The sequence below is a fragment of the Lissotriton vulgaris genome, chromosome 5, assembly GCF_964263255.1.
Source record: "Lissotriton vulgaris chromosome 5, aLisVul1.2, whole genome shotgun sequence".
Classification (NCBI taxonomy): Eukaryota; Metazoa; Chordata; class Amphibia; order Caudata; family Salamandridae; genus Lissotriton; species Lissotriton vulgaris.
The window spans coordinates 1,546,771,676-1,546,796,998 of record NC_141693.1 but is presented as its reverse complement, the minus strand read 5'-3'; the positions used below and the strand labels follow the sequence as shown (position 1 = coordinate 1,546,796,998).

The 25,323-nt window shown below is 39.5% G+C and overlaps 21 non-coding genes across 21 annotated transcripts; all 21 read left to right on the top strand.

The window, feature by feature from the left end:
- Positions 1 to 708: 708 nt before the first annotated feature.
- On the top strand, positions 709 to 781 carry TRNAR-UCG (transfer RNA arginine (anticodon UCG)). Its single transcript has one exon. It is a non-coding gene; the product is annotated as a tRNA-Arg (tRNA).
- Positions 782 to 1,584: 803 nt separating this feature from the next.
- On the top strand, positions 1,585 to 1,657 carry TRNAR-CCU (transfer RNA arginine (anticodon CCU)). The gene has a single exon. It is a non-coding gene; the product is annotated as a tRNA-Arg (tRNA).
- Positions 1,658 to 2,301: 644 nt separating this feature from the next.
- Positions 2,302 to 2,374, top strand: TRNAR-UCG (transfer RNA arginine (anticodon UCG)). Its single transcript has one exon. It is a non-coding gene; the product is annotated as a tRNA-Arg (tRNA).
- A 2,397-nt stretch (positions 2,375 to 4,771) lies between these two features.
- Positions 4,772 to 4,844, top strand: TRNAR-CCU (transfer RNA arginine (anticodon CCU)). Its single transcript has one exon. It is a non-coding gene; the product is annotated as a tRNA-Arg (tRNA).
- A 1,521-nt stretch (positions 4,845 to 6,365) lies between these two features.
- On the top strand, positions 6,366 to 6,438 carry TRNAR-CCU (transfer RNA arginine (anticodon CCU)). Its single transcript has one exon. It is a non-coding gene; the product is annotated as a tRNA-Arg (tRNA).
- A 1,520-nt stretch (positions 6,439 to 7,958) lies between these two features.
- Positions 7,959 to 8,031, top strand: TRNAR-CCU (transfer RNA arginine (anticodon CCU)). The gene has a single exon. It is a non-coding gene; the product is annotated as a tRNA-Arg (tRNA).
- A 1,516-nt stretch (positions 8,032 to 9,547) lies between these two features.
- On the top strand, positions 9,548 to 9,620 carry TRNAR-CCU (transfer RNA arginine (anticodon CCU)). The gene has a single exon. It is a non-coding gene; the product is annotated as a tRNA-Arg (tRNA).
- Positions 9,621 to 10,264: 644 nt separating this feature from the next.
- Positions 10,265 to 10,337, top strand: TRNAQ-UUG (transfer RNA glutamine (anticodon UUG)). The gene has a single exon. It is a non-coding gene; the product is annotated as a tRNA-Gln (tRNA).
- An 803-nt stretch (positions 10,338 to 11,140) lies between these two features.
- TRNAR-CCU (transfer RNA arginine (anticodon CCU)) lies at positions 11,141 to 11,213 on the top strand. Its single transcript has one exon. It is a non-coding gene; the product is annotated as a tRNA-Arg (tRNA).
- Positions 11,214 to 11,857: 644 nt separating this feature from the next.
- Positions 11,858 to 11,930, top strand: TRNAR-UCG (transfer RNA arginine (anticodon UCG)). Its single transcript has one exon. It is a non-coding gene; the product is annotated as a tRNA-Arg (tRNA).
- Positions 11,931 to 14,326: 2,396 nt separating this feature from the next.
- On the top strand, positions 14,327 to 14,399 carry TRNAR-CCU (transfer RNA arginine (anticodon CCU)). Its single transcript has one exon. It is a non-coding gene; the product is annotated as a tRNA-Arg (tRNA).
- A 644-nt stretch (positions 14,400 to 15,043) lies between these two features.
- On the top strand, positions 15,044 to 15,116 carry TRNAQ-UUG (transfer RNA glutamine (anticodon UUG)). Its single transcript has one exon. It is a non-coding gene; the product is annotated as a tRNA-Gln (tRNA).
- An 803-nt stretch (positions 15,117 to 15,919) lies between these two features.
- On the top strand, positions 15,920 to 15,992 carry TRNAR-CCU (transfer RNA arginine (anticodon CCU)). The gene has a single exon. It is a non-coding gene; the product is annotated as a tRNA-Arg (tRNA).
- Positions 15,993 to 16,636: 644 nt separating this feature from the next.
- On the top strand, positions 16,637 to 16,709 carry TRNAR-UCG (transfer RNA arginine (anticodon UCG)). The gene has a single exon. It is a non-coding gene; the product is annotated as a tRNA-Arg (tRNA).
- A 2,397-nt stretch (positions 16,710 to 19,106) lies between these two features.
- Positions 19,107 to 19,179, top strand: TRNAR-CCU (transfer RNA arginine (anticodon CCU)). The gene has a single exon. It is a non-coding gene; the product is annotated as a tRNA-Arg (tRNA).
- A 644-nt stretch (positions 19,180 to 19,823) lies between these two features.
- TRNAR-UCG (transfer RNA arginine (anticodon UCG)) lies at positions 19,824 to 19,896 on the top strand. The gene has a single exon. It is a non-coding gene; the product is annotated as a tRNA-Arg (tRNA).
- A 1,522-nt stretch (positions 19,897 to 21,418) lies between these two features.
- TRNAR-UCG (transfer RNA arginine (anticodon UCG)) lies at positions 21,419 to 21,491 on the top strand. The gene has a single exon. It is a non-coding gene; the product is annotated as a tRNA-Arg (tRNA).
- Positions 21,492 to 22,606: 1,115 nt separating this feature from the next.
- Positions 22,607 to 22,679, top strand: TRNAR-UCG (transfer RNA arginine (anticodon UCG)). Its single transcript has one exon. It is a non-coding gene; the product is annotated as a tRNA-Arg (tRNA).
- An 804-nt stretch (positions 22,680 to 23,483) lies between these two features.
- TRNAR-CCU (transfer RNA arginine (anticodon CCU)) lies at positions 23,484 to 23,556 on the top strand. The gene has a single exon. It is a non-coding gene; the product is annotated as a tRNA-Arg (tRNA).
- Positions 23,557 to 24,200: 644 nt separating this feature from the next.
- TRNAR-UCG (transfer RNA arginine (anticodon UCG)) lies at positions 24,201 to 24,273 on the top strand. The gene has a single exon. It is a non-coding gene; the product is annotated as a tRNA-Arg (tRNA).
- Positions 24,274 to 25,077: 804 nt separating this feature from the next.
- TRNAR-CCU (transfer RNA arginine (anticodon CCU)) lies at positions 25,078 to 25,150 on the top strand. Its single transcript has one exon. It is a non-coding gene; the product is annotated as a tRNA-Arg (tRNA).
- The last annotated feature ends 173 nt before the right edge of the window (positions 25,151 to 25,323 follow it).

Sequence of the window (25,323 nt, the reverse complement as noted above, 5' to 3'; positions counted from 1 at the left end):
GCCTAATGGATAAGGCACTGGCCTCTTAAGCCAGGGATTGTGGGTTCGAGTCCCATCTGAGGTGAAAACCAATATCCGCTCTTACTTTTCCAGAAAAATTTATATATTTATAACATGCTTCCGCTCAGAAGCTTATGAGGTATTAGGAACTTTGAAATGGTACCATTTTACTTCTGTACTCTTCAGGGTCATGTTGGTGTTCTGAAACTACAAAGTAGATTTTTAAACACCTATCTTTGTCAGATGCAACTTTGACCCGGCAGAAGATATACCTTTGGAAAAAATGATTTGAATTGGATTGGTGTAACTGTTGTTTCTAGAGGTGGTGACAGGCTTTCAGCTACTTGAATAGGGCAAGTCAGGATTCATGAAACGTATACAACCTTTGAGCGTGTGTAAATTGGCATATCCAGAAAGGAGCAGTTTGTACTACTGTCAAAACAGTTTCTCTCCACTTCTGGAAATATCCAGAGCTATGTAAAGCATACAGCTGAGCTTTAATCTCATGAAGAAAGAGGTTTAAATGCAAAAAAGAAAACAAAAGCTTATCAAACTGGTGACATTTTCATTATATAGATTCCAAAAGAGTGCTTTAATTGAAAGGAGCTGAAAACACACAATGGGATGTAAACCTAAATAAGTATCACTATCATATTTCCCATCCTTGCATACCACCTACATTATGAAAATAAGCACAGCAGGACATATGACTGCGTGGCCTAATGGATAAGGCGTCTGACTTCGCATCAGAAGATTGAGGGTTTGAGTCCCTTCGTGGTCAGTTTTTGCCAATGGTAACACATCTCAGATTTTCATTCAGAATGGAAGCAGGCTCTTCCAATACTCTTATAGCCATCATGTTCTCATTCCTAATTATTCATGAAGTGGAGTCCATACTGCACAGTCATTTAGATTGCATCGTCAGCCTAAAATCTTGTTCATGTTAGTGGCATTAAGAAGTGCTTCTATGTACACGCATGGAATATGTAATAGGGTTGCAGAATTTTGACTCGACAGAATGGGCTTTTAGCTTAAGGGTGTGTAGATGAAATGCAAGGTGTGTAAGTATGTGTTCATGGAGTGCTTCAAGTGTAAAATCTGTATGATTTGTGCAGTTAAAGTGCTAATTTTGCCTACGAGAAAGAGAAGTACTACAGAAGAATTATAAAGGATTGGCACATTGGCTGCCTTTGCTGATGACACAGTTGACTAATTTGTAAAGCATTGGTCTATTAAGTTGCAGAGTGTGGTTGAACTTGGTTAGGAGACTTGGTGCCTGTTTCTGTGTCCTGCTGAAGACACGGACGGCTTGATACCCCTGTCAAAGCCTAGTTTATTGAGAAAAGCATCCAGGAAAGAAGAAGTGTTGAGTCGAAAGTGGTTCTCCTCCAATTTCTCTCCACTTGCTCGAAATGCAGAGCCTCCATTATAGCACAGAACAGAGTGTTAAAGTCGGGGATGGAAGAGGATGAAAATGGGAAGTTTACTTATGGAGAGAACTGAGAAATGTCCTGTGTGCAGACACCAGTGTTTGACGATTGAATACATTTAAATAATGCCTCTAGACTGCAAGTGTTTATCTGTGCCTCAGTGGCCTAATGGATAAGGCACTGGCCTCCTAAGCCAGGGATTGTGGGTTCGAGTCCCATCTGAGGTGAAAGCCAATATCCACTCTTACTTTTCCAGAAAAATTGATATATTTATTACATGCTTCCGCTCAGAAGCTTATGTGGTATTAGGAACTTTGAAAAGGTACCATTTTACTTCTGTACTCTTCAGAGTCATGTTGGTGTTCTGAAACTACAAAGTAGATTTTTAAACACCTATCTTTGTCAGATGCAACTTTGACCCGGCAGAAGATATTCCTTTGGAAAAAATTATTTGAATTGGATTGGTGTAACTGTTGTTTCTAGAGGTGGTGACAGGCTTTCTGCAACTTGAATAGGGCAAGTCAGGATTCATGAAACGTATACAACCTTTGAGCGTGTGTAAATTGGCATATCCAGAAAGGAGCAGTTTTTACTACTGTCAAAACAGTTTCTCTCCACCTCTAGAAATATCCAGAGCTATGTAAAGCATACAACTGAGCTTTATTCTCATGAAGAAAGAGGTTTAAATGCAAAAAAGAAAACAAAAGCTTATCGTACTGGTGACATTTTCATTATATAGATTCCAAAAGAGTGCTTTAATTGAAAGGAGCTGAAAACACACAATGGGATGTAAACCTAAATAACTATCAATATCATATTTCCCATCCTTGCATATCACCTACATTATAAAAATAAGCACAGCAGGGCATATGACCGCGTGGCCTAATGGATAAGGCGTCTGACTTCGGATCAGAAGATTGAGGGTTCGAGTCCCTTCGTGGTCGGTTTTTACCAATGGTCACACAACTCAGATTTCCATTCAGAATGGAAGCAGGCTCTTCCAATACTCTTATAGCCATCATGTTCTCATTCCTAATTATTCATGAAGTGGAGAACATACTGCACAGTCATTTAGATTGCATCTTCAGCCTAAAATCTTGTTCATGTTAGTGGCATTAAGAAGTGCTTCTATGTACACGCACGGAATATGTAATAGGGTTGCAGAATTTTGACTTGACAGAATGGGTTTTCAGCTTAAGGGTGTGTAGATGAAATGCAAGGTGTGTAAGTATGTGTTCATGGAGTGCTTCAAGTGTAAAAATCTGTATGATTTGTGCAGTTAAAGTGCTAATTTTGCCTACGAGAAAGAGAAGTACTACAGAAGAATTATAAAGGATTGGCACATTGGCTGCCTTTGCTGATGACACAGTTGGCTAATTTGTGAAGCATTGGTCTATTAAGTTGCAGAGTGTGGTTGAACTTGGTTAGGAGACTTGGTGCCTGTTTCTGTGTCCTGCTGAAGACAAGGACGGCTTGATACCACTGTCAAAGCCCAGTTTATTGAGAAAAGCATCCAGGAAAGAAGAAGTGTTGAGTCGAAAGTGGTTCTCCTCCAATTTCTCTCCACTTGCGCGAAATGCAGAGCCTCCATTATAGCACAGAAAAGAGTGTTAAAGTCGGGGATGGAAGAGGATGAAAATGGGAAGTTTACTTATGGAGAGAACTGAGAAATGTCCTGTGTGCAGACACCACTATTTTACGATTGAATACATTTAAATAATGCCTCTAGACTGCAACTGTTTATCTGTTCCTCAGTGGCCTAATGGATAAGGCACTGGCCTCCTAAGCCAGGGATTGTGGGTTTGAGTCCCATCTGAGGTGAAAACCAATATCCACTCTTACTTTTCCAGAAAAATTTATATGTTTATTACATGCTTCCGCTCAGAAGCTTATGTGGTATTAGGAACTTTGAAATGGTACCATTTTACTTCTGTACTCCCCGGACTCATGTTGGTGTTCTGAAACTACAAAGTAGATTTTTAACACCTATCTTTGTCAGATGCAACTTTGACCCAGCAGAAGATATTCCTTTAGAAAAAATGATTTGAATTGGATTGGTGTAACTGTTGTTTCTAGAGGTGGTGACAGGCTTTCAGCTACTTGAATAGGGCAAGGCGGGATTCATGAAACGTATACAACCTTTGAGCGTGTGTAAATTGGCTTATCCAGAAAGGAGCAGTTTGTACTACTGTCAAAACAGTTTCTCTCCACTTCTGGAAATATCCAGAGCTATGTAAAGCATACAACTGAGCTTTAATCTCATGAAGAAAGAGGTTTAAATGCAAAAAAAGAAAACAAAAGCTCATCGTACTGGTGACATTCTCATTATATAGATTCCAAAAGAGTGCTTTAATTGAAAGGAGCTGAAAAAACACAATGGGATGTAAACCTAAATAACTATCAATATCATATTTCCCATCCTTGCATACCACCTACATTATAAAAATAAGCATAGCAGAACATATGACAGCGTGGCCTGATGGATAAGGTGTCTGACTTCGGATCAGAAGATTGAGGGTTCGAGTCCCTTCGTGGCCTTTTTTGCCAATGGACACACATCTCAGCTTTCCGTTCAGAATGGAAGCAGGCTCGTCCAATACTCTTATAGCCATCATGTTCTCATTCCTAATTATTCATGAAGTGGAGTACATACTGCACAGTCATTTAGATTGCATCTTCAGCCTAAAATCTTGTCCATGTTAGTGGCATTAAGAAGTGCTTCTATGTACACGCACTGAATATGTAATAGGGTTGCAGAATTTTGACTTGACAGAATGGGTTTTTAGCTTAAGGGTGTGTAGATGAAATGCAAGGTGTGTAGGTATGTGTTCATGGAGTGCTTCAAGTTTAAAAATCTGTATGATTTGTGCAGTTAAAGTGCTAATTTTGCCTACGAGAAAGAAAAGTACTACAGAAGAATTATAAAGGATTGGCACATTGGCTGCCTTTGCTGATGACACAGTTGGCTAATTTGTAAAGCATTGGTCTATTAAGTTGCAGAGTATGGTTGAACTTGGTTAGGAGACTTGGTGCCTGTTTCTGTGTCCTGCTGAAGACAAGGACGGCTTGATACCACTGTCAAAGCCCAGTTTATTGAGAAAAGCATCCAGGAAAGAAGAAGTGTTGAGTCGAAAGTGGTTCTCCTCCAATTTCTCTCCACTTGCTCGAAATGCAGAGCCTCCATTATAGCACAGAACAGAGTGTTAAAGTCGGGGATGGAAGAGGATGAAAATGGGAAGTTTACTTATGGAGAGAACTGAGAAATGTCCTGTGTGCAGACACCAGTGTTTGACGGTTGAATACATTTAAATAATGCCTCTAGACTGCAAGTGTTCATCTGTGCCTCAGTGGCCTAATGGATAAGGCACTGGCCTCCTAAGCCACGGATTGTGGGTTCGAGTCCCATCTGAGGTAAAAACCAATATCCACTATTACTTTTCTAGAAAAATTTATTTATTTATTACATGCTTCCCCTCAGAAGCTTATGAGGTATTAGGAACTTTGAAATGGTACCATTTTACTTCTGTACTCTCCGGACTTATGTTGGTGTTCTGAAACTACAAAGTAGATTTTTAAACACCTATCTTTGTCAGATGCAACTTTGACCCAGCAGAAGATATTCCTTTGGAAAAAATGATTTGAATTGGATTGGTGTAACTGTTGTTTCTAGAGGTGGTGACAGGCTTTCAGCTACTTGAATAGGGCAAGTCAGGATTCATGAAACACATACAACCTTTGAGCGTGTGTAAATTGGCATATCCAGAAAGGAGCAGTTTGTACTACTGTCAAAACAGTTTCTCTCCACTTCTGGAAATATCCAGAGCTATGTAAAGCATACAACTGAGCTTTAATCTCATGAAGAAAGAGGTTTAAATGCAAAAAAGAAAACAAAAGCTTATCGTACTGGTGACATTTTCATTATATAGATTCCAAAAGAGTGCTTTAATTGAAAGGAGCTGAAAACACACAATGGGATGTAAACCTAAATAACTATCAATATCATATTTCCCATCCTTGCATACTACCTACATTATAAAAATAAGCACAGCAGGACATATCACCGCGTGGCCTAATGGATAAGGTGTCTGACTTCGGATCAGAAGATTGAGGGTTCGAGTCCCTTCGTGGTCGGTTTTTGCCAATGGACACACAACTCAGCTTTCCGTTCAGAATGGAAGCAGGCTCTTCCAATACTCTTATAGCCATCATGTTCTCATTCCTAATTATTCATGAAGTGGAGTACATACTGCACAGTCATTTAGATTGCATCTTCAGCCTAAAATCTTGTCCATGTTAGTGGCATTAAGAAGTGCTTCTATGTACATGCACTGAATATGTAATAGGGTTGCAGAATTTTGACTTGACAGAATGGGTTTTTAGCTTAAGGGTGTGTAGATGAAATGCAAGGTGTGTAAGTATGTGTTCATGGAGTGCTTCAAGTGTAAAAATCTGTATGATTTGTGCAGTTAAAGTGCTAATTTTGCCTACGAGAAAGAAAAGTACTACAGAAGAATTATAAAGGATTGGCACATTGGCTGCCTTTGCTGATGACACAGTTGGCTAATTTGTAAAGCATTGGTCTATTAAGTTGCAGAGTGTGGTTGAACTTGGTTAGGAGACTTGGTGCCTGTTTCTGTGTCCTGCTGAAGACAAGGACGGCTTGATACCACTGTCAAAGCCCAGTTTATTGAGAAAAGCATCCAGGAAAGAAGAAGTGTTTTATCGAATGTGGTTCTCCTCCAATTTCTCTTCACTTGCTCGAAATGCAGAGCCTCCATTATAGCACTGAACAGAGTGTTAAAGTCGGGGATGGAAGAGGATGAAAATGGGAAGTTTACTTATGGAGAGAACTGAGAAATGTCCTGTGTGCAGACACCAGTGTTTGACGATTGAATACATTTATATAATGCCTCTAGACTGCAAGTGTTCATATGTGCCTCAGTGGCCTAATGGATAAGGCACTGGCCTCCTAAGCTAGGGATTGTGGGTTCGAGTCCCATCTGAGGTGAAAACCAATATCCACTCTTTCTTTTCCAGAAAAATTGATATATTTATTACATGCTTCCGCTCAGAAGCTTATGTGGTATTAGGAACTTTGAAATGGTACCATTTTACTTCTGTACTCTTCAGAGTCATGTTGGTGTTCTGAAACTACAAAGTAGATTTTTAAACACCTATCTTTGTCAGATGCAACTTTGACCCGGCAGAAGATATTCCTTTGGAAAAAATGATTTGAATTGGATTGGTGTAACTGTTGTTTCTAGAGGTGGTGACAGGCTTTCAGCTACTTGAATAGGGCAAGTCAGGATTCATGAAACGTATACAACCTTTGAGCGTGTGTAAATTGGCATATCCAGAAAGGAGCAGTTTTTACTACTGTCAAAACAGTTTCTCTCCACTTCTAGAAATATCCAGAGCTATGTAAAGCATACAACTGAGCTTTATTCTCATGAAGAAAGAGGTTTAAATGCAAAAAAGAAAACAAAAGCTTATCGTACTGGTGACATTCTCATTATATAGATTCCAAAAGAGTGCTTTATTTGAAAGGAGCTGAAAAAACACAATGGGATGTAAACCTAAATAACTATCAATATCATATTTCCCATCCTTGCATACCACCTACATTATAAAAATAAGCACAGCAAGACATATGACTGCGTGGCCTAATGGATAAGGCGTCTGACTTCAGATCAGAAGATTGAGGGTTCGAGTCCCTTTGAGGTCGGTTTTTGCCAATGGTCACACAACTCAGCTTTCCATTCAGAATGGAAGCAGGCTCTACCAATACTCTTATAGCCATCATGTTCTCATTCCTAATTATTCATGAAGTGGAGTACATACTGCACAGTCATTTAGATTGCATCTTCAGCCTAAAATCTTGTCCATGTTAGTGGCATTAAGAAGTGCTTCTATGTATATGCACTGAATATGTATTAGGGTTGCAGAATTTTGACTTGACAGAATGGGTTTTTAGCTTACGGGTGTGTAGATGAAATGCAAGGTGTGTAAGTATGTGTTCATGGAGTGCTTCAAGTATAAAATCTGTATGATTTGTGCAGTTGAAGTGCTAATTTTGCCTACGAGAAAGAAAAGTACTACAGAAGAATTATAAAGGATTGGCACATTGGCTGCCTTTGCTGATGATACAGTTGGCTAATTTGCAAAGCATTGGTATATTAAGTTGCAGAGTGTGGTTGAACTTGGTTAGGAGACTTGGTGCCTGTTTCTGTGTCCTGCTGAAGACAAGGACGGCTTGATTCCACTGTCAAAGCCCAGTTTATTGAGAAAAGCATCCAGGAAAGAAGAAGTGTTGAGTCGAAAGTGGTTCTCCTCCAATTTCTCTCCACTTTCTCGAAATGCAGAGCCTCCATTATAGCACAGAACAGAGTGTTAAAGTCGGGCATGGAAGAGGATGAAAGTGGGAAGTTTACTAATGGAGAGAACTGAGAAATGTCCTGTGTGCAGACACCAGTGTTTGACGATTGAATACATTTAAATAATACCTCTAGACTGCAAGTGTTTATCTGTGCCTCAGTGGCCTAATGGATAAGGCACTGGCCTCCTAAGCCAGGGATTGTGGGTTCGAGTCCCATCTGAGGTGAAAACCAATACCCACTCTTACTTTTCCAGAAAAATTGATATATTTATTACATGCTTCCGCTCAGAAGCTTATGAGGTATTAGGAACTTTGAAATGGTACCATTTTACTTCTGTACTCTTCAGCGTCATGTTGGTGTTCTGAAACTACAAAGTAGATTTTTAAACACCTATCTTTGTCGGATACAACTTTGACCCGTCAGAAGATATTCCTTTGGAAAAAATTTGAATTGGATTGGTGTAACTGTTGTTTCTAGAGGTGGTGACAGGCTTTCAGCTACTTGAATAGGGCAAGTCAGGATTCATGAAACGTATACAACCTTTGAGCGTGTGTAAATTGGCATATCCAGAAAGGAGCAGTTTGTACTACTGTCAAAACAGTTTCTCTCCACTTCTGGAAATATCCAGAGCTATGTAAAGCATACAACTGAGCTTTAATCTCATGAAGAAAGAGGTTTAAATGCAAAAAAGAAAACAAAAGCTTATCGTACTGGTGACATTCTCATTATATAGATTCCAAAAGAGTGCTTTAATTGAAAGGAGCTGAAAAAACACAATGGGATGTAAACCTAAATAACTATCAATATCATATTTCCCATCCTTGCATACCACCTACATTATAAAAATAAGCACAGCAGAACATATGACAGCGTGGCCTGATGGATAAGGTGTCTGACTTCGGATCAGAAGATTGAGGGTTCGAGTCCCTTCGTGGCCTTTTTTGCCAATGGACACACATCTCAGCTTTCCGTTCAGAATGGAAGCAGGCTCGTCCAATACTCTTATATCCATCATGTTCTCATTCCTAATTATTCATGAAGTGGAGTACATACTGCACAGTCATTTAGATTGCATCTTCAGCCTAAAATCTTGTCCATGTTAGTGGCATTAAGAAGTGCTTCTATGTACACGCACTGAATATGTAATAGGGTTGCAGAATTTTGACTTGACAGAATGGGTTTTTAGCTTAAGGGTGTGTAGATGAAATGCAAGGTGTGTAAGTATGTGTTCATGGAGTGCTTCAAGTTTAAAAATCTGTATGATTTGTGCAGTTAAAGTGCTAATTTTGCCTACGAGAAAGAAAAGTACTACAGAAAAATTATAAAGGATTGGCACATTGGCTGCCTTTGCTGATGACACAGTTGGCTAATTTGTAAAGCATTGGTCTATTAAGTTGCAGAGTGAGGTTGAACTTGGTTAGGAGACTTGGTGCCTGTTTCTGTGTCCTGCTGAAGACAAGGACGGCTTGATACCACTGTCAAAGCCCAGTTTATTGAGAAAAGCATCCAGGAAAGAAGAAGTGTTGAGTCGAAAGTGGTTCTCCTCCAATTTCTCTCCACTTGCTCGAAATGCAGAGCCTCCATTATAGCACAGAACAGAGTGTTAAAGTCGGGATGGAAGAGGATGAAAATGGGAAGTTTACTTATGGAGAGAACTGAGAAATGTCCTGTGTGCAGACACCAGTGTTTGACGGTTGAATACATTTAAATAATGCCTCTAGACTGCAAGTGTTCATCTGTGCCTCAGTGGCCTAATGGATAAGGCACTGGCCTCCTAAGCCAGGGATTGTGGGTTCGAGTCCCATTTGAGGTGAAAACCAATATCCACTATTACTTTTCTAGAAAAATGTATTTATTTATTACATGCTTCCCCTCAGAAGCTTATGAGGTATTAGGAACTTTGAAATGGTACCATTTTACTTCTGTACTCTCCGGACTTATGTTGGTGTTCTGAAACTACAAAGTAGATTTTTAAACACCTATCTTTGTCAGATGCAACTTTGACCCAGCAGAAGATATTCCTTTGGAAAAAATGATTTGAATTGGATTGGTGTAACTGTTGTTTCTAGAGGTGGTGACAGGCTTTCAGCTACTTGAATAGGGCAAGTCAGGATTCATGAAACACATACAACCTTTGAGCGTGTGTAAATTGGCATATCCAGAAAGGAGCAGTTTGTACTACTGTCAAAACAGTTTCTCTCCACTTCTGGAAATATCCAGAGCTATGTAAAGCATACAACTGAGCTTTAATCTCATGAAGAAAGAGGTTTAAATGCAAAAAAGAAAACAAAAGCTTATCGTACTGGTGACATTTTCATTATATAGATTCCAAAAGAGTGCTTTAATTGAAAGGAGCTGAAAACACACAATGGGATGTAAACCTAAATAACTATCACTATCATATTTCCCATCCTTGCATACCACCTACATTATGAAAATAAGCACAGCAGGACATATGACTGCGTGGCCTAATGGATAAGGCGTCTGACTTTGGATCAGAAGATTGAGGGTTCGAGTCCCTTCGTGGTCAGTTTTTGCCAATGGTAACACATCTCAGATTTCCATTCAGAATGGAAGCAGGCTCTTCCAATACTCTTATAGCCATCATGTTCTCATTCCTAATTATTCATGAAGTGGAGTCCATACTGCACAGTCATTTAGATTGCATCGTCAGCCTAAAATCTTGTTCATGTTAGTGGCATTAAGAAGTGTTTCTATGTACACACATGGAATATGTAATAGGGTTGCAGAATTTTGACTTGACAGAATGGGTTTTTAGCTTAAGGGTGTGTAGATGAAATGCAAGGTGTGTAAGTATGTGTTCATGGAGTGCTTCAAGTGTAAAATCTGTATGATTTGTGCAGTTAAAGTGCTAATTTTGCCTATGAGAAAGAGAAGTACTACAGAAGAATTATAAAGGATTGGCACATTGGCTGCCTTTGCTGATGACACAGTTGGCTAATTTGTGAAGCATTGGTCTATTAAGTTGCAGAGTGTGGTTGAACTTGGTTAGCAGACTTGGTGCCTGTTTCTGTGTCCTGCTGAAGACAAGGATGGCTTGATACCACTGTCAAAGCCCAGTTTATTGAGAAAAGCATCCAGGAAAGAAGAAGTGTTGAGTCGAGAGTGGTTCTCCTCCAATTTCTCTCCACTTGCTCAAAATGCAGAGAGTCCATTATAGCACAGAACAGAGTGTTAAAGTCGAGGATGGAAGAGGATGAAAATGGGAAGTTTACTTATGGAGAGAACTGAGAAATGTCCTGTGTGCAGACACCACTATTTGACGATTGAATACATTTAAATAATGCCTCTAGACTGCAACTGTTTATCTGTGCCTCAGTGGCCTAATGGATAAGGCACTGGCCTCCTAAGCCAGGGATTGTGGGTTCGAGTCCCATCTGAGGTGAAAACCAATATCCACTCTTACTTTTCCAGAAAAATTGATATATTTATTACATGCTTCCGCTCAGAAGCTTATGTGGTATTAGGAACTTTGAAATGGTACCATTTTACTTCTGTACTCTTCAGAGTCATGTTGGTGTTCTGAAACTACAAAGTAGATTTTTAAACACCTATCTTTGTCAGATGCAACTTTGACCCGGGAGAAGATATTCCTTTGGAAAAAATTATTTGAATTGGATTGGTGTAACTGTTGTTTCTAGAGGTGGTGACAGGCTTTCAGCTACTTGAATAGGGCAAGTCAGGATTCATGAAACGTATACAACCTTTGAGCGTGTGTAAATTGGCATATCCAGAAAGGAGCAGTTTTTACTACTGTCAAAACAGTTTCTCTCCACCTCTAGAAATATCCAGAGCTATGTAAAGCATACAACTGAGCTTTATTCTCATGAAGAAAGAGGTTTAAATGCAAAAAAGAAAACAAAAGCTTATCGTACTGGTGACATTTTCATTATATAGATTCCAAAAGAGTGCTTTAATTGAAAGGAGCTGAAAACACACAATGGGATGTAAACCTAAATAACTATCAATATCATATTTCCCATCCTTGCATATCACCTACATTATAAAAATAAGCACAGCAGGGCATATGACCGCGTGGCCTAATGGATAAGGCGTCTGACTTCGGATCAGAAGATTGAGGGTTCGAGTCCCTTCGTGGTCGGTTTTTACCAATGGTCACACAACTCAGATTTCCATTCAGAATGGAAGCAGGCTCTTCCAATACTCTTATAGCCATCATGTTCTCATTCCTAATTATTCATGAAGTGGAGAACATACTGCACAGTCATTTAGATTGCATCTTCAGCCTAAAATCTTGTTCATGTTAGTGGCATTAAGAAGTGCTTCTATGTACACGCACGGAATATGTAATAGGGTTGCAGAATTTTGACTTGACAGAATGGGTTTTCAGCTTAAGGGTGTGTAGATGAAATGCAAGGTGTGTAAGTATGTGTTCATGGAGTGCTTCAAGTGTAAAAATCTGTATGATTTGTGCAGTTAAAGTGCTAATTTTGCCTACGAGAAAGAGAAGTACTACAGAAGAATTATAAAGGATTGGCACATTGGCTGCCTTTGCTGATGACACAGTTGGCTAATTTGTGAAGCATTGGTCTATTAAGTTGCAGAGTGTGGTTGAACTTGGTTAGGAGACTTGGTGCCTGTTTCTGTGTCCTGCTGAAGACAAGGACGGCTTGATACCACTGTCAAAGCCCAGTTTATTGAGAAAAGCATCCAGGAAAGAAGAAGTGTTGAGTCGAAAGTGGTTCTCCTCCAATTTCTCTCCACTTGCGCGAAATGCAGAGCCTCCATTATAGCACAGAAAAGAGTGTTAAAGTCGGGGATGGAAGAGGATGAAAATGGGAAGTTTACTTATGGAGAGAACTGAGAAATGTCCTGTGTGCAGACACCACTATTTTACGATTGAATACATTTAAATAATGCCTCTAGACTGCAACTGTTTATCTGTTCCTCAGTGGCCTAATGGATAAGGCACTGGCCTCCTAAGCCAGGGATTGTGGGTTTGAGTCCCATCTGAGGTGAAAACCAATATCCACTCTTACTTTTCCAGAAAAATGTATATGTTTATTACATGCTTCCGCTCAGAAGCTTATGTGGTATTAGGAACTTTGAAATGGTACCATTTTACTTCTGTACTCCCCGGACTCATGTTGGTGTTCTGAAACTACAAAGTAGATTTTTAACACCTATCTTTGTCAGATGCAACTTTGACCCAGCAGAAGATATTCCTTTAGAAAAAATGATTTGAATTGGATTGGTGTAACTGTTGTTTCTAGAGGTGGTGACAGGCTTTCAGCTACTTGAATAGGGCAAGGCGGGATTCATGAAACGTATACAACCTTTGAGCGTGTGTAAATTGGCTTATCCAGAAAGGAGCAGTTTGTACTACTGTCAAAACAGTTTCTCTCCACTTCTGGAAATATCCAGAGCTATGTAAAGCATACAACTGAGCTTTAATCTCATGAAGAAAGAGGTTTAAATGCAAAAAAAGAAAACAAAAGCTCATCGTACTGGTGACATTCTCATTATATAGATTCCAAAAGAGTGCTTTAATTGAAAGGAGCTGAAAAAACACAATGGGATGTAAACCTAAATAACTATCAATATCATATTTCCCATCCTTGCATACCACCTACATTATAAAAATAAGCACAGCAGAACATATGACAGCGTGGCCTGATGGATAAGGTGTCTGACTTCGGATCAGAAGATTGAGGGTTCGAGTCCCTTCGTGGCCTTTTTTGCCAATGGACACACATCTCAGCTTTCCGTTCAGAATGGAAGCAGGCTCGTCCAATACTCTTATAGCCATCATGTTCTCATTCCTAATTATTCATGAAGTGGAGTACATACTGCACAGTCATTTAGATTGCATCTTCAGCCTAAAATCTTGTCCATGTTAGTGGCATTAAGAAGTGCTTCTATGTACACGCACTGAATATGTAATAGGGTTGCAGAATTTTGACTTGACAGAATGGGTTTTTAGCTTAAGGGTGTGTAGATGAAATGCAAGGTGTGTAAGTATGTGTTCATGGAGTGCTTCAAGTTTAAAAATCTGTATGATTTGTGCAGTTAAAGTGCTAATTTTGCCTACGAGAAAGAAAAGTACTACAGAAGAATTATAAAGGATTGGCACATTGGCTGCCTTTGCTGATGACACAGTTGGCTAATTTGTAAAGCATTGGTCTATTAAGTTGCAGAGTGAGGTTGAACTTGGTTAGGAGACTTGGTGCCTGTTTCTGTGTCCTGCTGAAGACAAGGACGGCTTGATACCACTGTCAAAGCCCAGTTTATTGAGAAAAGCATCCAGGAAAGAAGAAGTGTTGAGTCGAAAGTGGTTCTCCTCCAATTTCTCTCCACTTGCTCGAAATGCAGAGCCTCCATTATAGCACAGAACAGAGTGTTAAAGTCGGGATGGAAGAGGATGAAAATGGGAAGTTTACTTATGGAGAGAACTGAGAAATGTCCTGTGTGCAGACACCAGTGTTTGACGGTTGAATACATTTAAATAATGCCTCTAGACTGCAAGTGTTCATCTGTGCCTCAGTGGCCTAATGGATAAGGCACTGGCCTCCTAAGCCAGGGATTGTGGGTTCGAGTCCCATTTGAGGTGAAAACCAATATCCACTATTACTTTTCTAGAAAAATGTATTTATTTATTACATGCTTCCCCTCAGAAGCTTATGAGGTATTAGGAACTTTGAAATGGTACCATTTTACTTCTGTACTCTCCGGACTTATGTTGGTGTTCTGAAACTACAAAGTAGATTTTTAAACACCTATCTTTGTCAGATGCAACTTTGACCCAGCAGAAGATATTCCTTTGGAAAAAATGATTTGAATTGGATTGGTGTAACTGTTGTTTCTAGAGGTGGTGACAGGCTTTCAGCTACTTGAATAGGGCAAGTCAGGATTCATGAAACACATACAACCTTTGAGCGTGTGTAAATTGGCATATCCAGAAAGGAGCAGTTTGTACTACTGTCAAAACAGTTTCTCTCCACTTCTGGAAATATCCAGAGCTATGTAAAGCATACAACTGAGCTTTAATCTCATGAAGAAAGAGGTTTAAATGCAAAAAAGAAAACAAAAGCTTATCGTACTGGTGACATTTTCATTATATAGATTCCAAAAGAGTGCTTTAATTGAAAGGAGCTGAAAACACACAATGGGATGTAAACCTAAATAACTATCACTATCATATTTCCCATCCTTGCATACCACCTACATTATGAAAATAAGCACAGCAGGACATATGACTGCGTGGCCTAATGGATAAGGCGTCTGACTTTGGATCAGAAGATTGAGGGTTCGAGTCCCTTCGTGGTCAGTTTTTGCCAATGGTAACACATCTCAGATTTCCATTCAGAATGGAAGCAGGCTCTTCCAATACTCTTATAGCCATCATGTTCTCATTCCTAATTATTCATGAAGTGGAGTCCATACTGCACAGTCATTTAGATTGCATCGTCAGCCTAAAATCTTGTTCATGTTAGTGGCATTAAGAAGTGTTTCTATGTACACACATGGAATATGTAATAGGGTTGCAGAATTTTGACTTGACAGAATGGGTTTTTAGCTTAAGGGTGTGTAGATGAAATGCAAGGTGTGTAAGTATGTGTTCATGGAGTGCTTCAAGTGTAAAATCTGTATGATTTGTGCAGTTAAAGTGCTAATTTTGCCTACGAGAAAGAGAAGTACTACAGAAGAATTATAAAGGATTGGCACATTGGCTGCCTTTGCTGATGACACAGTTGGCTAATTTGTGAAGCATTGGTCTATTAAGTTGCAGAGTGTGGTTGAACTTGGTTAGCAGACTTGGTGCCTGTTTCTGTGTCCTGCTGAAGACAAGGATGGCTTGATACCACTGTCAAAGCCCAGTTTATTGAGAAAAGCATCCAGGAAAGAAGAAGTGTTGAGTCGAGAGTGGTTCTCCTCCAATTTCTCTCCACTTGCTCAAAATGCAGAGAGTCCATTATAGCACAGAACAGAGTGTTAAAGTCGAGGATGGAAGAGGATGAAAATGGGAAGTTTACTTATGGAGAGAACTGAGAAATGTCCTGTGTGCAGACACCACTATTTGACGATTGAATACATTTAAATAATGCCTCTAGACTGCAACTGTTTATCTGTGCCTCAGTGGCCTAATGGATAAGGCACTGGCCTCCTAAGCCAGGGATTGTGGGTTCGAGTCCCATCTGAGGTGAAAACCAATATCCACTCTTACTTTTCCAGAAAAATTGATATATTTATTACATGCTTCCGCTCAGAAGCTTATGTGGTATTAGGAACTTTGAAATGGTACCATTTTACTTCTGTACTCTTCAGAGTCATGTTGGTGTTCTGAAACTACAAAGTAGATTTTTAAACACCTATCTTTGTCAGATGCAACTTTGACCCGGGAGAAGATATTCCTTTGGAAAAAATTATTTGAATTGGATTGGTGTAACTGTTGTTTCTAGAGGTGGTGACAGGCTTTCAGCTACTTGAATAGGGCAAGTCAGGATTCATGAAACGTATACAACCTTTGAGCGTGTGTAAATTGGCATATCCAGAAAGGAGCAGTTTTTACTACTGTCAAAACAGTTTCTCTCCACCTCTAGAAATATCCAGAGCTATGTAAAGCATACAACTGAGCTTTATTCTCATGAAGAAAGAGGTTTAAATGCAAAAAAGAAAACAAAAGCTTATCGTACTGGTGACATTTTCATTATATAGATTCCAAAAGAGTGCTTTAATTGAAAGGAGCTGAAAACACACAATGGGATGTAAACCTAAATAACTATCAATATCATATTTCCCATCCTTGCATATCACCTACATTATAAAAATAAGAACAGCAGGACATATGACCGCGTGGCCTAATGGATAAGGCGTCTGACTTCGGATCAGAAGATTGAGGGTTCGAGTCCCTTCGTGGTCGGTTTTTGCCAATGGTCACACAACTCAGATTTCCATTCAGAATGGAAGCAGGCTCTTCCAATACTCTTATAGCCATCATGTTCTCATTCCTAATTATTCATGAAGTGGAGAACATACTGCACAGTCATTTAGACTGCATCTTCAGCCTAAAATCTTGTTCATGTTAGTGGCATTAAGAAGTGCTTCTATGTACACGCACGGAATATGTAATAGGGTTGCAGAATTTTGACTTGACAGAATGGGTTTTCAGCTTAAGGGTGTGTAGATGAAATGCAAGGTGTGTAAGTATGTGTTCATGGAGTGCTTCAAGTGTAAAAATCTGTATGATTTGTGCAGTTAAAGTGCTAATTTTGCCTACGAGAAAGAGAAGTACTACAGAAGAATTATAAAGGATTGGCACATTGGCTGCCTTTGCTGATGACACAGTTGGCTAATTTGTGAAGCATTGGTCTATTAAGTTGCAGAGTGTGGTTGAACTTGGTTAGGAGACTTGGTGCCTGTTTCTGTGTCCTGCTGAAGACAAGGACGGCTTGATACCACTGTCAAAGCCCAGTTTATTGAGAAAAGCATCCAGGAAAGAAGAAGTGTTGAGTCGAAAGTGGTTCTCCTCCAATTTCTCTCCACTTGCGCGAAATGCAGAGCCTCCATTATAGCACAGAAAAGAGTGTTAAAGTCGGGGATGGAAGAGGATGAAAATGGGAAGTTTACTTATGGAGAGAACTGAGAAATGTCCTGTGTGCAGACACCACTATTTTACGATTGAATACATTTAAATAATGCCTCTAGACTGCAACTGTTTATCTGTTCCTCAGTGGCCTAATGGATAAGGCACTGGCCTCCTAAGCCAGGGATTGTGGGTTTGAGTCCCATCTGAGGTGAAAACCAATATCCACTCTTACTTTTCCAGAAAAATTTATATGTTTATTACATGCTTCCGCTCAGAAGCTTATGTGGTATTAGGAACTTTGAAATGGTACCATTTTACTTCTGTACTCTCCGGACTTATGTTGGTGTTCTGAAACTACAAAGTAGATTTTTAAACACCTATCTTTGTCAGATGCAACTTTGACCCAGCAGAAGATATTCCTTTGGAAAAAATGATTTGAATTGGATTGGTGTAACTTTTGTTTCTAGAGGTGGTGACAGGCTTTCAGCTACTTGAATAGGGCAAGTCAGGATTCATGAAACACATCCAACCTTTGAGCGTGTGTAAATTGGCATGTCCAGAAAGGAGCAGTTTGTACTACTGTCAAAATAGTTTCTCTCCACTTCTGGAAATATCCAGAGCTATGTAAAGCATACAACTGAGCTTTAATCTCATGAAGAAAGAGGTTTAAATGCAAAAAAGAAAACAAAAGCTTATCGTACTGGTGACATTTTCATTATATAGATTCCAAAAGAGTGCTTTAATTGAAAGGAGCTGAAAACACACAATGGGATGTAAACCTAAATACCTATCACTATCATATTTCCCATCCTTGCATACCACCTACATTATAAAAATAAGCACAGCAGGACATATGACTGCGTGGCCTAATGGATAAGGCGTCTTACTTCGGATCAGAAAATTGAGGGTTTGAGTCCCTTCGTGGTCAGTTTTTGCCAATGGTAACACATCTCAGATTTCCATTCAGAATGGAAGCAGGCTCTTCCAATACTCTTATAGCCATCATGTTCTCATTCCTAATTATTCATGAAGTGGAGTCCATACTGCACAGTCATTTAGATTGCATCGTCAGCCTAAAATCTTGTTCATGTTAGTGGCATTAAGAAGTGCTTCTATGTACACGCATGGAATATGTAATAGGGTTGCAGAATTTTGACTTGACAGAATGGGTTTTTAGCTTAAGGGTGTGTAGATGAAATGCAAGGTGTGTAAGTAAGTGTTCATGGAGTGCTTCAAGTGTAAAATCTGTATGATTTGTGCAGTTAAAGTGCTAATTTTGCCTACGAGAAAGAGAAGTACTACAGAAGAATTATAAAGGATTGGCACATTGGCTGCCTTTGCTGATGACACAGTTGGCTAATTTGTGAAGCATTGGTCTATTAAGTTGCAGAGTGTGGTTGAACTTGGTTAGCAGACTTGGTGCCTGTTTCTGTGTCCTGCTGAAGACAAGGACGGCTTGATACCACTGTCAAAGCCCAGTTTATTGAGAAAAGCATCCAGGAAAGAAGAAGTGTTGAGTCGAGAGTGGTTCTCCTCCAATTTCTCTCCACTTGTTAAAAATGCAGAGAGTCCATTATAGCACAGAACAGAGTGTTAAAGTCGGGAATGGAAGAGGATGAAAATGGGAAGTTTACTTATGGAGAGAACTGAGAAATGTCCTGTGTGCAGACACCACTATTTGACGATTGAATACATTTAAATAATGCCTCTAGACTGCAACTGTTTATCTGTGCCTCAGTGGCCTAATGGATAAGGCACTGGCCTCCTAAGCCAGGGATTGTGGGTTCGAGTCCCATTTGAGGTGAAAACCAATATCCACTCTTACTTTTCCAGAAAAATTGATATATTTATAACATGCTTCCGCTCATAAGCTTATGTGGTATTAGGAACTTTGAAATGGTACCATTTTACTTCTGTACTCTTCAGAGTCATGTTGGTGTTCTGAAACTACAAAGTAGATTTTTAAACACCTATCTTTGTCAGATGCAACTTTGACCCGGGAGAAGATATTCCTTTGGAAAAAATTATTTGAATTGGATTGGTGTAACTGTTGTTTCTAGAGGTGGTGACAGGCTTTCAGCTACTTGAATAGGGCAAGTCAGGATTCATGAAACGTATACAACCTTTGAGCGTGTGTAAATTGGCATATCCAGAAAGGAGCAGTTTTTACTACTGTCAAAACAGTTTCTCTCCACCTCTAGAAATATCCAGAGCTATGTAAAGCATACAACTGAGCTTTATTCTCATGAAGAAAGAGGTTTAAATGCAAAAAAGAAAACAAAAGCTTATCGTACTGGTGACATTTTCATTATATAGATTCCAAAAGAGTGCTTTAATTGAAAGGAGCTGAAAACACACAATGGGATGTAAACCTAAATAACTATCAATATCATATTTCCCATCCTTGCATATCACCTACATTATAAGAATAAGCACAGCAGGACATATGACTGCGTGGCCTAATGGATAAGGTGTCTGACTTCGGATCAGAAGATTGAGGGTTCGAGTCCCTTCGTGGTCGGTTTTTGCCAATGGTCACACAACTCAGATTTCCATTCAGAATGGAAGCAGGCTCTTCCAATACTCTTATAGCCATCGTGTTCTCATTCCTAATTATTCATGAAGTGGAGTACATACTGCACAGTCATTTAGATTGCATCTTCAGCCTAAAATCTTGTTCATGTTAGTGGCATTAAGAAGTGCTTCCATGTACACGCACGGAATATGTAATAGGGTTGCAGAATTTTGACTTGACAGAATGGGTTTTCAGCTTAAGGGTGTGTAGATGAAATGCAAGGTGTGTAAGTATGTGTTCATGGAGTGCTTCAAGTGTAAAAATCTGTATGATTTGTGCAGTTAAAGTGCTAATTTTGCCTACGAGAAAGAGAAGTACTACAGAAGAATTATAAAGGATTGGCACATTGGCTGCCTTTGCTGATGACACAGTTGGCTAATTTGTGAAGCATTGGTCTATTAAGTTGCAGAGTGTGGTTGAACTTGGTTAGGAGACTTGGTGCCTGTTTCTGTGTCCTGCTGAAGACAAGGACGGCTTGATACCACTGTCAAAGCCCAGTTTATTGAGAAAAGCATCCAGGAAAGAAGAAGTGTTGAGTCGAAAGTGGTTCTCCTCCAATTTCTCTCCACTTGCGCGAAATGCAGAGCCTCCATTATAGAACAGAAAAGAGTGTTAAAGTCGGGGATGGAAGAGGATGAAAATGGGAAGTTTACTTATGGAGAGAACTGAGAAATGTCCTGTGTGCAGACACCACTATTTGACGATTGAATACATTTAAATAATGCCTCTAGACTGCAACTTTTTATCTGTGCCTCAGTGGCCTAATGGATACGGCACTGGCCTCCTAAGCCAGGTATTGTAGGTTCGAGTCCCATCTTAGGTGAAAACCAATATCCACTCTTACTTTTCCAGAAAAATGTATATGTTTATTACATGCTTCCGCTCAGAAGCTTATGTGGTATTAGGAACTTTGAAATGGTACCATTTTACTTCTGTACTCTTCAGAGTCATGTTGGTGTTCTGAAACTACAAAGTAGATTTTTAAACACCTATCTTTGTCAGATGCAACTTTGACCCGGCAGAAGATATTCCTTTGGAAAAAATTATTTGAATTGGATTGGTGTAACTGTTGTTTCTAGAGGTGGTGACAAGCCTTTCAGCTACTTGAATAGGGCAAGTCAGGATTCATGAAACGTATACAACCTTTGAGCGTGTGTAAATTGGCATATCCAGAAAGGAGCAGTTTTTACTACTGTCAAAACAGTTTCTCTCCACCTCTAGAAATATCCAGAGCTATGTAAAGCATACAACTGAGCTTTATTCTCATGAAGAAAGAGGTTTAAATGCAAAAAAGAAAACAAAAGCTTATCGTACTGGTGACATTTTCATTATATAGATTCCAAAAGAGTGCTTTAATTGAAAGGAGCTGAAAACACACAATGGGATGTAAACCTAAATAACTATCAATATCATATTTCCCATCCTTGCATATCACCTACATTATAAGAATAAGCACAGCAGGACATATGACCGCGTGGCCTAATGGATAAGGCGTCTGACTTCGGATCAGAAGATTGAGGGTTCGAGTCCCTTCGTGGTCGGTTTTTGCCAATGGTCACACAACTCAGATTTCCATTCAGAATGGAAGCAGGCTCTTCCAATACTCTTATAGCCATCATGTTCTCATTCCTAATTATTCATGAAGTGGAGTACATACTGCACAGTCATTTAGATTGCATCTTCAGCCTAAAATCTTGTTCATGTTAGTGGCATTAAGAAGTGCTTCCATGTACACGCACGGAATATGTAATAGGGTTGCAGAATTTTGACTTGACAGAATGGGTTTTCAGCTTAAGGGTGTGTAGATGAAATGCAAGGTGTTCATGAAAATGGGAAGTTTACTTATGGAGAGAACTGAGAAATGTCCTGTGTGCAGACACCACTATTTGACGATTGAATACATTTAAATAATGCCTGTAGACTACAACTGTTTATCTGTGCCTCAGTGGCCTAATGGATACGGCACTGGCCTCCTAAGCCAGGTATTGTGGGTTCGAGTCCCATCTGAGGTGAAAACCAATATCCACTCTTACTTTTCCAGAAAAATTTATATGTTTATTACATGCTTCCGCTCAGAAGCTTATGTGGTATTAGGAACTTTGAAATGGTACCATTTTACTTCTGTACTCTTCAGAGTCATGTTGGTGTTCTGAAACTACAAAGTAGATTTTTAAACACCTATCTTTGTCAGATGCAACTTTGACCCGGCAGAAGATATTCCTTTGGAAAAAATTATTTGAATTGGATTGGTGTAACTGTTGTTTCTAGAGGTGGTGACAGGCTTTCAGCTACTTGAATAGGGCAAGTCAGGATTCATGAAACGTATACAACCTTTGAGCGTGTGTAAATTGGCATATCCAGAAAGGAGCAGTTTTTACTACTGTCAAAACAGTTTCTCTCCACCTCTAGAAATATCCAGAGCTATGTAAAGCATACAACTGAGCTTTATTCTCATGAAGAAAGAGGTTTAAATGCAAAAAAGAAAACAAAAGCTTATCGTACTGGTGACATTTTCATTATATAGATTCCAAAAGAGTGCTTTAATTGAAAGGAGCTGAAAACACACAATGGGATGTAAACCTAAATAACTATCAATATCATATTTCCCATCCTTGCATACCACCTACATTATAAAAATAAGCACAGCAGGACATATGACCGCGTGGCCTAATGGATAAGGCGTCTGACTTCGGATCAGAAGATTGAGGGTTCGAGTCCCTTCGTGGTCGGTTTTTGCCAATGGTCACACAACTCAGATTTCCATTCAGAATGGAAGCAGGCTCTTCCAATACTCTTATAGCCATCATGTTCTCATTCCTAATTATTCATGAAGTGGAGTACATACTGCACAGTCATTTAGATTGCATCTTCAGCCTAAAATCTTGTTCATGTTAGTGGCATTAAGAAGTGCTTCTATGTACACGCACGGAATATGTAATAGGGTTGCAGAATTTTGACTTGACAGAATGGGTTTTCAGCTTAAGGGTGTGTAGATGAAATGCAAGGTGTGTAAGTATGTGCTCATGGAGTGCTTCAAGTGTAAAAATCTGTATTATTTGTGCAGTTAAAGTGCTAATTTTGCCTACGAGAAAGAAAAGTACTACAGAAGAATTATAAAGGATTGGCACATTGGCTGCCTTTGCTGATGACACAGTTGGCTAATTTGTGAAGCATTGGTCTATTAAGTTGCAGAGTGTGGTTGAACTTGGTTAGGAGACTTGGTGCCTGTTTCTGTGTCCTGCTGAAGACAAGGACGGCTTGATACCACTGTCAAAGCCCAGTTTATTGAGAAAAGCATCCAGGAAAGAAGAAGTGTTGAGTCGAAATTGGTTCTCCTCCAATTTCTCTCCAATTGCGCGAAATGCAGAGCCTCCATTATAGCACAGAAAAGAGTGTTAAAGTCGGGGATGGAAGAGGATGAAAATGGGAAGTTTACTTATGGAGAGAACTGAGAAATGTCCTGTGTGCAGACACCACTATTTGACGATTGAATACATTTAAATAATGCCTCTAGACTGCAACTGTTTATCTGTGCCTCAGTGGCCTAATGGATAAGGCACTGGCCTCCTAAGCCAGGGAATGTGGGTTCGAGTCCCATCTGAGCTGAAAACTAATATCCACTCTTACTTTTCCAGAAAAATGTATATGTTTATTACATGCTTCCACTCAGAAGCTTATGTGGTATTAGGAACTTTGAAATGGTACCATTTTACTTCTGTACTCTTCAGAGTCATGTTGGTGTTCTGAAACTACAAAGTAGATTTTTAAACACCTATCTTTGTCAGATGCAACTTTGACCCGGCAGAAGATATTCCTTTGGAAAAAATTATTTGAATTGGATTGGTGTAACTGTTGTTTCTAGAGGTGGTGACAGGCTTTCAGCTACTTGAATAGGGCAAGTCAGGATTCATGAAAAGTATACAACCTTTGAGCGTGTGTAAATTGGCATATCCAGAAAGGAGCAGTTTTTACTACTGTCAAAACAGTTTCTCTCCACCTCTAGAAATATCCAGAGCTATGTAAAGCATACAACTGAGCTTTATTCTCATGAAGAAAGAGGTTTAAATGCAAAAAAGAAAACAAAAGCTTATCGTACTGGAGACATTTTCATTATATAGATTCCAAAAGAGTGCTTTAATTGAAAGGAGCTGAAAACACACAATGGGATGTAAACCTAAATAACTATCAATATCATATTTCCCATCCTTGCATACCACCTACATTATAAAAATAAGCACAGCAGGACATATGACCGCGTGGCCTAATGGGTAAGGTGTCTGACTTCGGATCAGAAGATTGAGGGTTCGAGTCCCTTCGTGGTCGGTTTTTGCCAATGGTCACACAACTCAGATTTCCATTCAGAATGGAAGCAGGCTCTTCCAATACTCTTATAGCCATCATGTTCTCATTCCTAATTATTCATGCAGTGGAGTACATACTGCACAGTCATTTAGATTGCATCTTCAGCCTAAAATCTTGTCCATGTTAGTGGCATTAAGAAGTGCTTCTATGTACACGCACTGAATATGTAATAGGGTTGCAGAATTTTGACTTGACAGAATGGGTTTTTAGCTTAAGGGTGTGTAGATGAAATGCAAGGTGTGTAAGTATGTGTTCATGGAGTGCTTCAAGTGTAAAAATCTGTATGATTTGTGCAGTTAAAGTGCTAATTTTGCCTACGAGAAAGAAAAGTACTACAGAAGAATTATAAAGGATTGGCACATTGGCTGCCTTTGCTGATGACACAGTTGGCTAATTTGTGAAGCATTGGTCTATTAAGTTGCAGAGTGTGGTTGAACTTGGTTAGGAGACTTGGTGCCTGTTTCTGTGTCCTGCTGAAGACAAGGACGGCTTGATACCACTGTCAAAGCCCAGTTTATTGAGAAAAGCATCCAGGAAAGAAGAAGTGTTGAGTCGAAATTGGTTCTCCTCCAATTTCTCTCCAATTGCGCGAAATGCAGAGCCTCCATTATAGCACAGAAAAGAGTGTTAAAGTCGGGGATGGAAGAGGATGAAAATGGGAAGTTTACTTATGGAGAGAACTGAGAAATGTCCTGTGTGCAGACACCACTATTTGACGATTGAATACATTTAAATAATGCCTCTAGACTGCAACTGTTTATCTGTGCCTCAGTGGCCTAATGGATAAGGCACTGGCCTCCTAAGCCAGGGAATGTGGGTTCGAGTCCCATCTGAGCTGAAAACTAATATCCACTCTTACTTTTCCAGAAAAATGTATATGTTTATTACATGCTTCCACTCAGAAGCTTATGTGGTATTAGGAACTTTGAAATGGTACCATTTTACTTCTGTACTCTTCAGAGTCATGTTGGTGTTCTGAAACTACAAAGTAGATTTTTAAACACCTATCTT